We start from the raw sequence: 13,674 nt of genomic DNA, 5'->3' as shown, positions 1-13,674 counted from the left end.
GAGAGAATTTCATTTTTTTAGCAAACTGCAAGGCATTAAAATCAATAAATAGGCTGATGATGCAATTAATATTCTAGAGGCCTTGAAAAGAAAAAAGGAAGATTTAGTGTTAGCAACCACCACTTCTTTCAGTTAAAGAAATTTCTAAGCCTGTGTTTTACTAAGTAAACTATATAATCATGACCACTGAACAGTAGTTGTGTTTTCATTATAGTTAATGTTAATTAGTCTGTTTATTTTTGGTGCAATTATCATTAATTTAGAGATGTGGATGCTGTTCCCTGTAAAGTATATGTATATGATTCATAACCAAGAATGCATCCACTGAAATGGTGAAGCCCTCCAGGAAGGCTTTTCATTCACAGTATTACTCAGTAGCTAAAACTGGATAAGTTTATCCAGGATCTTGCCAGAGGTCAGATTCTCCAATATCACCCCTATTAACTCCTATATTGCTTTTCCATAAAAACGCAAGTATAGAAGCATTTGAAAAATATTTTACCATTTCTTTCATGTTCTAAAGACAATTTTTTTTAATGATTACATATCAAAATATAATAGGCTTAAGGCAACACGTGAAACATTGCAGAGCCAGTGGGAGGTGCTGAGACTACTTCAACTTGAACCCTGAAATGAAGAAGTTTACAGGCATGTGGAGGTGATAAGAGTTCTGCCCAAATGCCCAGAAGTCATAGTGATTCCTAAATAAAACTGTATATCTTTTGGAGTAGGGGCAGGCCTGGATCTCTATAGATTCCAAGTCAGAAACTCATAGTCACAAGAACTTGGGCAAATCACTCTGCGTCTCGATGTCTCAAATTCCCTATCCATAAAATGGAAATAATAACTAACACGTATCATGGTCTTGACAATTAAATGGGATATGGTACATTACAAAATTGAATGTGGCACTTTATGTGTAACAGGTGTTAGAGGGGAAACCTGTGCTCCCCCCAACTTCATACTAGGTTCACCTTACTGCAAAGTTCAAACATGTTCCATTTCAGAGCATGTGTTCAGGTTAGCTTCTTTATCCTCAGAGGAGTCCATAAACTTGCATGGAGACAAAAGTACATTGCATTTTCACTAACTCATTTCAGTTGGAGAACCAAAATTTAGCATTTCCTTCAATGATGACTGTAGGCAACAAACCATAGTAGTATTTGCAGTGCCTTTGTCACCAATATAAAAGACATATTTTCCTATCACATTTTCCAGTTGCTAAGATCTTAAAATATCATTTATGTTGATCATTATTTTGAAATTAAAGTAGTTATTGGACTCAATGTATAACTTTTTTTAATGCATTCACCAAAGGCACATATATAACTATGGACACATATTTTAAACATTTCTTGGCAAGTATTTTTTAACATTTTGGGGTTCCTTTAAAGCCTATGTACTTTATTTTATGCACTTAAAAGCATTATTCTGAGAAGACATTCCTTAGGCTACACCAGACTTCACAAAAATCCATGGTGGGAAAACACTGAAGAACTCCCCTGCCATAGGGGAGCCAGTATCTGTAAGACATGTGTGCTCGCAGAGACTAAAATAGGGAATCCACAGTGCAAGTAATTGGGAAATAATCCTTAAAGATAGGAACAGATATACCAAGTGCTTAAAAAAAAAATCTCTGGATGGATCTGAAGGATGGGATCAACAGGACAGAGCTTAGGACACTGACAGTGTTCATGAGTGGGTTCAGCACTCCTCCTAGGTAGCAACTCCTCTCTTCTAGAGCTGAGGCCAAAAACATCAGATTCCTTGTAACTGTCACCTTTCCTTCCACACCATACAGGCAACCTATCATCAAGTCCTGGCTGCTCTGTCTTCAAAATACACCTAGATCCCGGTCATCTCACTCACTTCTATCACTGCCACCTGGATCCTGGCCACTACCATCTCTCCCTTGATAATAAATAGATGCCTCGCTGCTCTTGCTATTTCAGGCAAGGCCTGAAACATTCATAAAATTGTAGAAGCACATGACAAAGGCACAGGACTAAAAATACGCCTTGCAAAAGTCTGGAGAAGTTCTCTCATATCACAGCCCTGGGGCTCAAAGGAGAGATGAAAATGAAAGGATCTTGAAGGTGAGGCATAAAAAAATACTCCTCAAAATAAACCCCTCCCCAGGACAGCCAGACTTGCAAAATTTTTTTAATTGAAAAAAAGTCACCATGTCTTAGATGATACTTACATAATGAAAGAAGACGTAAATTTCCACTCTCTGGATACAGTGCATCTCTCACATTGGAAGAGTCCTTCTGATTATTTGTTTGCAGTTCATGAACTCCAGACAGCTGGCTTAGACCGGCTGGGATTCTGGAGAAGCAGAAATTGGGGTGTTCCCTAATAACACACCCTCCCTCCCTCAGATATCACTGTATCTCTACTTTGCCCATATAAAGTAATGGGTTCTGGCAGCATATTTGTCTAAGATTATTTCATGAGGCATTGGCAATGTGTGCTTCATCTTCAATGTCATAAGTCATTGTTATGATAAGTGTGTATATGACCTGGAAACTTCCAACAGTGAGGCACGTCAGAGCCCAGAAGAAACTGTACCCATTCCAGGGAACTTCAGCCCCAGACACAGCAACTGACAAGTTCTGACTCTCCAGGTAGGTGACAAGACTGGACACAATTGGGATGGGAACAGAGCAGCGAGTAGGTTTCAGCTTTGATAACAGAGTGGCCTTGGAATCTTTTAAAGTAACAAACTGTTTTGGTGTACTTCTGAGTCTTCTGACAAAAAACATTCACCCAACAGCATGCCCAGGGAATCCATAAAGGTGTGATGTACAGAAAGCAGCCTCAGAATGGTGAGAGCAGGACTACCCAGTAGGCCAACACCTTTCCAGACATTGCTGGGTGACCAGAGGCTTAATGATGAAGCCCAAAGAATTAAAAAACCAAAAAGCTAATCAGCATTGGGAATATATTTAAATATACCTCATGTGCTTTTCATGAGAAAAGACTGCCACTAAAATACTTCTCATCTCTTGCCTCATTCCCTAGTATTTCCCACAAAACTGCAATAAATTACCCAATAGTGAGTGTGAAAGAGAAACTGAGTATTCAAAACTGACTTCCATCTTCCATCTTTCACTTGCAAGTCAGCAGCCTTCAGGAAGAGAGAACGGAGTCTTCCTCTATACCGGAAATTTCACAGGGATAGTATTGCTGGTGACAAGGTGGACAAGCAGTTCTAGGAAGTGCATTTTGGCTTTATGAGTAAGTACCTGGCTTTTTGATTCCCATCTGCTGGATTCTTATTTGGTTCAAACCTCAGGTAGTAAAGAAGTGGCTACTATGTACTAAGCCCTGCCAAAACCTATGCATTAACCATTTGATAAATCATTCCTTCAACTAATCCAAGAAAGAAAGTAGCATGTGTCCTAAGAAAAATTGACATAGGTAAAGAGCTGTGATGGCTGAGAGAGATAGAAGTCCTCCTGGTAGCTTAGCAGACAGAAAATTTCATTGAGGGATTAACACATGAGTTAGCCTTTGAAGAGAGGAATAATTTACACATGAGGAATTGGAAAAAAAACATAAGCAGTCAGATCCAAGCACTTGAACAAGTGCTTCAGTGCCTGAAGGCATGAGAATGTGGATCATACTGTAAATATGGAGCAGAAAGCACAGTTAAGTTTGACTAATACACAGCAGTGTCTGAAAAAGTGCTTAGCCTACAGATAACTGAATTTGTTCAATAAAAACAAGAAATAGCTGAGGACACATCAAAGGTCTCAAATGTGGTAGTCAAAATTTATCTTTGGGTATCTGTGAAATGTTTAAGGAAATACTTATGAGAGTATATCTATTTGTCATACATAGTAAACTTGAGATAATATAAAGAAAAGTAACCTGGCTCCTGCATAAAGATATCAAAATTCATGAAACTCTGTTGTCTTAATGTAGTATGATCAATTTCATACAGTTAAGTAACATGTAGTCATTGAGATGATGCTTTTGAAAAGTAGTTAGTGACATAAGAAAATAAGGAAGATATGTAGAATATGAAAGGATTGAAAATGTTCAAGACTAAGCTGGTTGGGCCACCCACTCTTAGTTTCAGCTCAGGCTCTGTGCTCCATGTGGAGTCAGCTTCAGATTCTTTCTCCCTTTCCCTCTCACTCACACGCTCTCTCTCTCAAATAAAGAAAAATACAATCTTTTAAAAATAAATAAATAAAAGGTTTCAAAATATTCATTAGAGTATCAATTTTGTGAAAGATAGAAAATACGTGTGCATGTGTATATAAGTACAAAAACTAAATATACCAAAATATGAAATACATAATTTCTGAGTGTTAAAGTAGGATAGATCAAAATGCCTGGGTTGCTTAGTGGTTGAGCATCTGCCTTCCATTCAGGGCGTGATCCGAGTCCTGCATAAGGCTCCCCACAGGGCGTCTTATGTCTCTGCCTCTCTCTGTGTGTCTCTCATGAATAAGTAAATAAAATCTTTAAAAAATTAAGATAGGTTTATTTTAGTTTTTGCAAATTTCCTCCAAATTTGTAACTCTGTAACAGTCTTTATAACAACTTTCAAGGTACAGAGTACTGGTAGTTTAGGAACAATTTATTTTATTTTATTGTTTACAGGGTTTTTTTTTAAGATTTTATTTATTTATTCATGAGAATACACAGAGAGGAGAGAGAGAGAGGCAGAGACAGAGGCAGAGGGAGAAGTAGGCTCCATGTAGGGAGCCTGATGTGGGACTTGATCCCGGATCTCCAGGATCAGGCCCTGGGCTGAAGGCGGCGCTAAACCGCTGAGCCATCCAGGCTGCCCTAGGAACAATTTATATATGATTTTGAAAGCCAAATTGATACCACTCTTACTACTGTGTATTTCTAGCAATTCCTATAGGCATATATCTGTGATAGTAGTATAAAAATAATGGCTTACATGAACTTACATAGTGATTTATAATTTACATGCATTTGCAAAGGCATACAATGGCTCCTGGGCCACTGTGAAGAGTTGATGTCATGCTAATAACCAACAGTTGAAAAACGTGTATTCCAGAGAAAAATACGTGTTTCATACAGAGATCTCATTTTATATAACTGTAAAATTTAGACTTTCCCAGATACCAGGACCAAGTCATTAATATGTTGTATCAGTATAAGTTAAGAATCCTGTTAAAATCAAATTACTTCCAAGTCCTAGGATATATCATTGAGGAATATGGGAAAGAGGAAGAAAGAATTCCTTGGAGATAGAAACACAGATTAAATATGAATTTAGATTACTTCTAACTTTTGATAGCCATACTAACCTTGGGAAAGTTCTCTGATCTTTAGTTTCTTCATTTATAAAATATGGAGACTATTCCTATTTTATAGGATTTGTATGAAGATTGATTTAAGTAATATAAGCCAAGCATTTAGCACAACTTAACTAGGTCCCTTGTTCCGCTAGATAGGTTAATAGCCTAATGTCTATCATAACCACCATTAATAGTTCTCACGACCCCACTATTACCCTCTTATAGGACATGCATTCAGAGTGTATCTTTTTTGGTGAGTCTCACGAATTGCCACAACCTGTTCCACAAGACCATCCTTCCCTGGTCACCATAGATGAAACAGAATGATTACCTCACTCAAGAAAGACTAATCTATACATTTCTATAATGGTTTTTAGGGGGCCCGTGTAAGAAATCTACCGACCAAGGGTGATTAAAAATCAACAATACACAGAATTCTATCTTAAAAGTTTGATGATGAAGTAGGTATTAAAATGCACACTGGAGAAGCAGTGTCCAGATGCTATAAATCAGTAGAAAGCAACAATAGGCAAAGCAATAGAAGAGATAAGATCAACGCTCCCCAAGAATTTTTTGTCATGCAGAACATCACACTCTCCTCATTATAGATCAGATAGATAGTTTTTTCTAATTGCATAGTTTTTTGGTGATATCAACAAAGATCCAGACCAGGCTGGGGATGGGTGGTGGAGCTGACGGGAAGGAGAGAGACAGAGATTTTAACACTTTACCAAATGTTGCAATTTTCATTTTGCCAGGAAGTATTACAATCAGAAATTGAACTCTTCAATACTAAAATTCCTAAAAAAAGAAAAATATATCCCATGATTAGATGTCACATTCACATTGCCAACTTTAAGAATTTTTTCAGCTACAGGGATGTCCATATAATGGCAACATTGTTATGTTCCATATGACTGTTGTTTGCTTTTACCCTTTCACAAACTGAGACAGTTTTTTTAGTGCTGAGTATTAGGTGTCCTTTTCTCCCATCACAGCGAACGTTTAAATAAACGTTTTACTGAAATATACCCTTGGATATTCTTATAGATGATTATTATGCTTTTCTTGGGAAATCAGTTGTAAGAGCAAAAGGAAATTAACAATAAGGCAGGTGAGATTGATCTTTTGGTATGTTATGTCTCCTTTCTGATTAAATATAAAAGCCCTTATTATTCTATGTTTCTTTGTAGTTTGTAATCATATAAACCAATGGTACTCAAATTTTTATATTTTCTTATGCTAGAAAATATTTAAAGGATAAACAGGGGAATCATGGATTACTACTGTAATTTTATAAAAGAAATTGGTTTTAAAAGTATAATTTGGAAATAGTAATTGAATTCAGTCATTAGAGTAATTTCCTAAGTGTCTTTACTTCTTCCATATCATTACAGATTAACAAAAAGTTTAAACTTCTCCTGTTCTGTGACAGGATTTGAGAACACTAATGATAGTCTTTATTTTCATTTGAGATCCAGAAAGTAAGTGTGAGGAAAATTAAGAACTTCTAAGAACTTTACCTAAAATTGGCCTATAATGAATACTTTAAGTATGTTTTGAGAAATTTTAGCAATTTGGTAAGCTGAGATTGGATGCTGATTTAGAAAACCTGTAAATGCCAGACCAAATTTAAGTGTCCTTTATTCAATGGTTAAAAGAAACATTCAAAACCTGTAAACTCAGTCATTAAAACAAGAAGGCAGTGATATAGATACTACCTTTTTTATTTTATTAACCAGTTAGGCTCCTTTGGAATTCCTATAGGCATATTTTAAGCAAATATTAGTGATATACAGTTTTACAAAAAGTATTGTGTCCTATTAGATGTACCAATTAGTCATTCTATCTCTACTTAAGGGGATAAGATTTTATTTATACCCAGATACCCTAATGCTTAAAGATGTCAAACACTGAACTCAAAATTACAAAAGTCAAATATTCTGATATTTGCAAATATTCACAATAGTAGTTGTGTTAATTAAACACCTGAATGCTCAATAGATTTTATTTTTTTTCCTATTTTGTCTGAACCATTACCAATAAAACTCAGTGTAATTATGGTCCTTTTTTATTAATAGTGTTCTAACATGTTATTATCTTGTTTAAGAAACCAAATTCAATACCCTTCATTTTTTAAAAATAGCTATTGTGAGTATAAGGTTTTTGGTGATAGATGTATTTTTTACTTTTGGTGCTTCGAATGTCAAGTGATTTCCTTCTGACCTTTATTGTTTCTGATAAGGAAACAGCTGTTGATCTTATGAGTTTCCTTAAACACGATGAGTTGTTTTTCTCCTACCACTTTCAAGATTTTCTATGTATTGTTAGCCTTTAACACTTTGACTTCATTTTCCCATAGGAGAGCACCCAGAGAAAAGATCTTCCATGAAGATGGAGACAGAGGCAGAAGAACAGGTTATGGCTTAAATGCCACAGACTCTCACTGTTCTTCACTGTGCTGTAGTAGATTTTCTTGAATGATTGTCCATTTACTGGATATCCTTAGGACAATTTCCAGAGACTTTAAATGATTGTTGTCTTTAATAATTGTATCTAGTTAAATGGTTGCCTTGTGGGGCAGGGAGGGAGTCTGCCAAGCTCATCACTCTACCATTCTGTATGTCCTGCTTTCCATGATATGGTATAGCTTTCCATTTGTGAAGAAAAAAAACAAATCGTAAGCTGTAACATATCATGTCACTGACTTTGCATTGAATTGTTTTCATGGGATGCCTGGGTGGCCTAGTGGTTAAGCACCTGTCTTTGGCCCAGGGCATGATCCTAGAGTCCCAGGATCGAGTCCCATTTCGGGCTCCCTGCATGGAGCCTGCTTCTCCTTCTGCCTATGTCTCTGCCTCTCTCTGTGCCTCTCACGAATAAATAAATAAAATCTTAAAAAAAAATGAATTGTTTTCATGCCATAATGTATTACCTCATTAGGCCTTGCTTTATTTTGTTAATGTTAATACTTTTCATTCTTAGAATTTTTTTCTATGAGGTATATCCAGAATCTATTACTGGCATAACTTCTCGTTTCCTTTTATCAGCATTATAAGCAATATGCCTCCCTAGACAACTGCTAACCCATTTCTGATACAGTAGTTAGGCCTATCTCAGAGAGTATACAGCGGTGCTTAATCATACTTCAGGTCTGCACAGTAGAAAAACAATGTGGCCTTTGCAAGTCTGTTAACCTCTCTAAAAATAAATTTTGTCATATGTGAAATGGGGTTGATATTGGCAACCATCTAGAAGGATTACTGTGAGGTTTAAATGAGGTAAAGAAAGTGTTTAAACCAGCATCTTGCACATAAAAAACATCAGTAAGTATAGGCCTTAGGGCAGACCTGGTGGTGCAGCCGTTTAGCGCCACCTGCAGCTCAGGGTGTGATCCTGGAGACCCGGGGATTGAGTCCCACATTGGGCTCCCTGCATGGAGCCTGCTTCTCCCTCTGCCTGTGTCTCTGTCTCTCTCTGTGTGTCTCTATGAATAAGTAAATAAAATCTTTTAAAAAAATATGAAGGGAATCCCTGGGTGGCTCAGTGGTTTAGTGCCTGCCTTTGGCCCGGTGCGTGATCCTGGAGTCCTGGGATAGAGTCCCACATCAGGTTCCCTGCATGGAGCCTGCTTCTCCCTCCACCTGTGTCTCTGCCTCTCTCTCTGTGTGTCTTTCATGAATAAATAAATAAATAAATAAAATCTTAAAAAAAATTTTTTTTTAATAAGTATAGGCCTTAGTAGATCAGGCTTGATTACCGAGGTGGGCAAGAATATAATACATCATTCACTCTTTTGGGTTTAATTTCCCATAAAAATAAATAATTTAATCACAGAAGCACATACGCATAGAATATACCAATTTCTATTCCCAACTATGTATGATAAGAAAAAGGTAAAACCAAAAATATAATTACTTAAATCATCAAGATGGTAAATCAAATTGTTTTTAGACTTACATATATAAAATGTTGCTACTTTTAAATCTTTCACCTTGAGATGTCTTGAGTTTAGACATACAAATTTGTCTTCCATTTGTTAGCAGCCTATTCTCGACTGGTGTTAAACAACCTTATCTATTCTTCTCAGCATGTATCAGAAGAATAAATACTGAGTTCTTCAAGAAAAGTTGTACCTACCCTTTCCAGGTCTGAGCCCCAAGAATGTTCTCTTTACCGTCATCTCCTTGATGTGAGTGCACAGTTTCTTTGTTGGCTTTCCCACGCGTGAAATACTTGTCCATGTGTGTGCTTAAAGAATGAATTTATTCAATCTGGGTAGGTAATTACTTCAAATAAATATTAGGTTCATATTTCCCTTTATATTGTATGAAATTCTAACTCTTATAAATAATGGCATACATCTGTCCCTTGGGGAACCATTAGGATTGATAAAGTGTGACTTTTGTCTGTTATCTTTAAGAATAGTAAACTCCTGGTGCCTCTAACAATAAAATGAATACCATGCAATGTTTGCAAATTTCTTGGGAAAAAACCTCCATCTAGAACGATACTGTCTTGTTCTTTTAATGTTTTTGTGAACAAAAATAGGAGAACAGACTCAGGGTCTTAGAGGGCTCAGTAAATCTCATCCCTTTACTTAGTTCCCAGATTCTGAAACAACTATGTAAGAAGAAAAAGAAGAAAGCAGGTGGAAAATAAACACATTTCTTTTAGTTTGGTAGGACTAATATGGAGCATATGTTTTATATCTGTGGAATAAGACATGTAAGACACATTTGAGCCTCCCAATATTAAATCTGAGTATTGGACCAAAGTTGATAAAGCCATGGAAAACTGAGAGCTTCCTTACAGGAGGACCTACTCAGTGTAATTCATGGAGAGGCAGACCAGATTTTAAGGACAGTCTTAAAATCTGAATTATGCCCAATTATCTCCCCATTCCTAAAGCAAACCCAGATTTCTGTAAGACATCAATGTCTAGATCAGTTGAGTTTGCCCTGGTGATCCACACTGACTCATTCCTGAGCCAGTCCCCTTTGTCATGGCCACCTGTGTTTCTCACAATCAAAGATCTTTTCCTTACCTCACTCATCTCTCTACCTTTTGCTAACACTCTGTTTCTTTCTTGAAGAAGCTAGTCTTTTTAAAAATAAAACTTATAGGCAGCCCAGGTGGCTCAGCGGTTTTTTTTTAGTGCTGACTTCAGCCCAGGGCATGATCCTGGAAACCCGGGATTGGGTCCCATGTTGGGATCCCTGCATGGAGCCTGCTTCTCCCTCTCCCTCTGCCTCTCTCTCTCTCTCTCTCCCTCTCTGTGTCTCTCATGAATAAATAAATAAAATCTTTTAAAAAAAAACCTTATATACCGTATTTAAACACAGAGATGACAATAGCAAATACCTTATGAGTGTTTGCCATGTGTCAGACACTTTTTAAGCATTTTCCATTCACAGTAGACTCTTGAACAATGTGGGTGTCAGAGGAACCAATACCCTCACTCATAGTCGAAAATTCATCTATAACTTTTGATGCCGCCCAAATTCAACTATTAATAGCCTACTGTTGACCAGAAACCTTATTGATAACATAAGCAATCAATTGACATATATTTTGCATATTAAATGTATTATATACTGTATTCTTATGATGAAGTAAGCTAGAGAAAAAATGTCATTAAGAAAATCATAAGGTGCAGTACCTGGGGTGGTTCAGTCAGTTAAGCATCTATCTTTGGCTCCGGTCCCAGGGTTCTGGGATCAGCCTCACCTAGCCTCAGGCTCCCTGCTCAGCATGGAGCCTGCTTCTTCCTCTCCTTCTGTCCCTCCCCCTTCCACCACCCCTGACCCCAGCACTCTACTCCCCATGCCCCTAGAGCAAGTGCTCTCTCTCTGTCAAATACATAAATAATATCTTTTTTAAAAGAAAATCATAAGGAAGAGAAAATACATTCACAGTACCATGCTATAAAAAAATCTGCGTACAAGTAGAGCCTTGCAGTTCAAATCCTTATTGTTCAAGGGTCAACTGTATTAATATAGTTAATCCCCAGGAAAGAAGCTAGGCAAAAAGTACATTATCCCCATTCTACACAGGAGGAAACTGAAGTACAGAACGGATAAAGAACTTGCACTAGGTTACACAGCTAGTCAATGTGGGGCTCAGATTCAAACCATAACTCAGAATTTATCTTCTTAACCATTACCCTCTACCACAACTCAAGAGAGAGACAATAGGAATAAATAGCCAATAGATGCAGATATAAAGACAGCAATTTCTTCAGAGCATCAAATCACAGTACATACATTTTTTGACATTTCAATTATTGTAGATAAATCATTGCATTGATATAAATTCTGAAATAAATTGTGACATACGTAGACATAGGTGATTAAAATTTTAGGGAATTGGGCACTCGTTCTTGCTTGAGTTTGTGGCAGGAAGGGATCTTTCCAGAAAAAGGCACTTGTATCTTTTCAGTGATTTTATTTTCTGACTTAATAGAATATTTCTGATCTTTTACATTACTACAGAACAAGACCGTGATTTATATTTGACAACTTACATAGTTGTTTTCATGTAGTTTTAACACTTATCAAAAAAATTTTTTTTATTTATAGCCCATGGGAAGGAAGAGTTTGAAGGCCTCAAGGAAGTTTGTGGTGCTAAGCAACACTTCTATTCATGTACATGCCCTCCCATTCTATGCTTTTACTCAGGAGCCCATAATATCTTGGTACTTATGAATAAATCTAAACAGCATAGTTAGAGAACAGCTTAATCTTATTTACACAGTATTCTTTATTTCATTGCTTCTTTGTTATCTAAAAGTATAATACAATTCAGCAGAAAAATGTGTGCAGTCAGGAATAAATTTCTTGATTACTCAGAGTAACAAACGCAAAAAAAAAAAAAAAGGTAACAGTTTTACTTAAATCCTTTGATTTTATTCTGTAAGTTTTTATTCCAATCCTCAGTAATCTTCAAAAAGTTTCATTTACTTGCCCAACTTCCATATTTTAAAGAGAATTAGTCAGGCTTTTATCTGTTCATTTTAAACGAATCTTGCAGAATGCAATCATAAACAGCTCTGAAAAGTTGGTTTAAGTGTTAGACCATTAATTAGAAACTAATAATGAACCTAGTTATTGGATTTTTTTAAGTTACTATAGCTACTAACTCTAATTTGAGTCAGGAGTTTCTTAATTGTGTATTATAAGAATTGATGAACTTAATTGCCTCCTAAAAGCTCCCACAGGCAGTATATATCTTTTATGAAGAATCAATAAATCACAGAGAACTAATAATTTACCATCCCTCTGTTTAGGAAAATATGAGCATGAAAAATCTTTCCTTCTAGTATATGAGAATTTTTAACAAGAATAGTCTGGTAATAAGAAGCGTTAAATTTTTTTCGTTATTAGATCACGTTGAATTCCATAGTTTAGATTTTTACCATCAACTGGCAATTCCAATTAGGTCTTTCCTGACATAGGCAGAAATTGTATATTTGTGACAAAATGAAATTAGCCATTAAAAATGTTATTCTTTCTCAGTCTAAATATAACATAAAATACAATATTACCTGTCTGCTTTCGGGCTAAACAGAAATAAAAATTCCAGATCCTTAGAAGTTTCCAATAAATGAAGTCAAATAAAAGATGGCAAGTTGCCCTGGCCACTTGTGAAAAAAGTGTTCCTACCCAATCTGTAAACAAATAGAAATTCATTACTAGATAGCTTGAAAGAGACAGATTACCCAGAATTTATGGGAGAGTAATTTCTTTCCTTTAAGGCATGATAATGAATCTCCATTATCCCACATTTTTAGTTTACCCTTGGTCCTCAGAAATTGGAACGATGATTATAGGCTGCAGTGAAAAATAGCTCCCATATTCTTTCTTTGATTCTCTTACATACCAGGAAATGGGTTTCCCTTTGCACTTACCTTTGCTGAGTACATGTTTTTAGAGATGAATGTACCACATGTTAACATTTTGTCTAAAGGTTAGTCCCTGTTATTATTACTAATTTCTAGAGTAAGAAATTAAAAAGATAAGCAGTTCTCAACTTAAAAGCACATTATCCTTGTCCCTTACTTTTGTTTGGTTTAAAATTTCAAATATTCTTTCCCATAGAAGTACTATTACAAAGAGCTACCTGGTTCCTGGAAAGATCAAGTTCCACTGTCAGATTCATACAAGCAGGATAACACTGGTTGGTGACGTAACCAGGGGCAACTTGATTGTGGCTACAGATGACCTACCTCTCTGGTGCCAACATCAAGGCAATCTGTGCAGAAGCTGGCCTGATGGCCCTGAAAAAACATAGAATGAGAGCAACGAATGAAGATTTTTTAAAAATCTGAAGAAAATGTTATTTATAAGAAACAAAAAAGCACCCTTGAAACGCTTATCTCTTCCAA

The 13,674-nt window shown here is 36.3% G+C and overlaps 1 protein-coding gene and 1 long non-coding RNA gene across 2 annotated transcripts in view; one reads left to right on the top strand and one right to left on the bottom strand.

Moving 5' to 3' along the window:
- Positions 1-2,225, bottom strand: part of NOL4 (nucleolar protein 4) — a 521,655-nt gene extending 519,430 nt beyond the window's left edge. Inside the window, exon 1 of the mRNA XM_038543558.1 lies at positions 2,204-2,225. The gene's annotated coding sequence lies outside the window, so the exon portion shown is untranslated. The remainder of the gene's footprint in view (positions 1-2,203) is intronic.
- Positions 2,226-2,505: 280 nt separating this feature from the next.
- Positions 2,506-8,121, top strand: LOC106559007. Its single transcript, XR_005362524.1, has 3 exons — positions 2,506-2,627; positions 3,123-3,240; positions 7,651-8,121. It is a non-coding gene; the product is annotated as an uncharacterized LOC106559007 (long non-coding RNA).
- Positions 8,122-13,674: the final 5,553 nt, after the last annotated feature.

Source organism: Canis lupus, chromosome 7, assembly GCF_011100685.1.
Source record: "Canis lupus familiaris isolate Mischka breed German Shepherd chromosome 7, alternate assembly UU_Cfam_GSD_1.0, whole genome shotgun sequence".
NCBI lineage: Eukaryota > Metazoa > Chordata > Mammalia > Carnivora > Canidae > Canis > Canis lupus.
The sequence above is the reverse complement of the archived record's forward strand: the minus strand, read 5'-3'. Positions and strand labels throughout refer to the sequence as shown.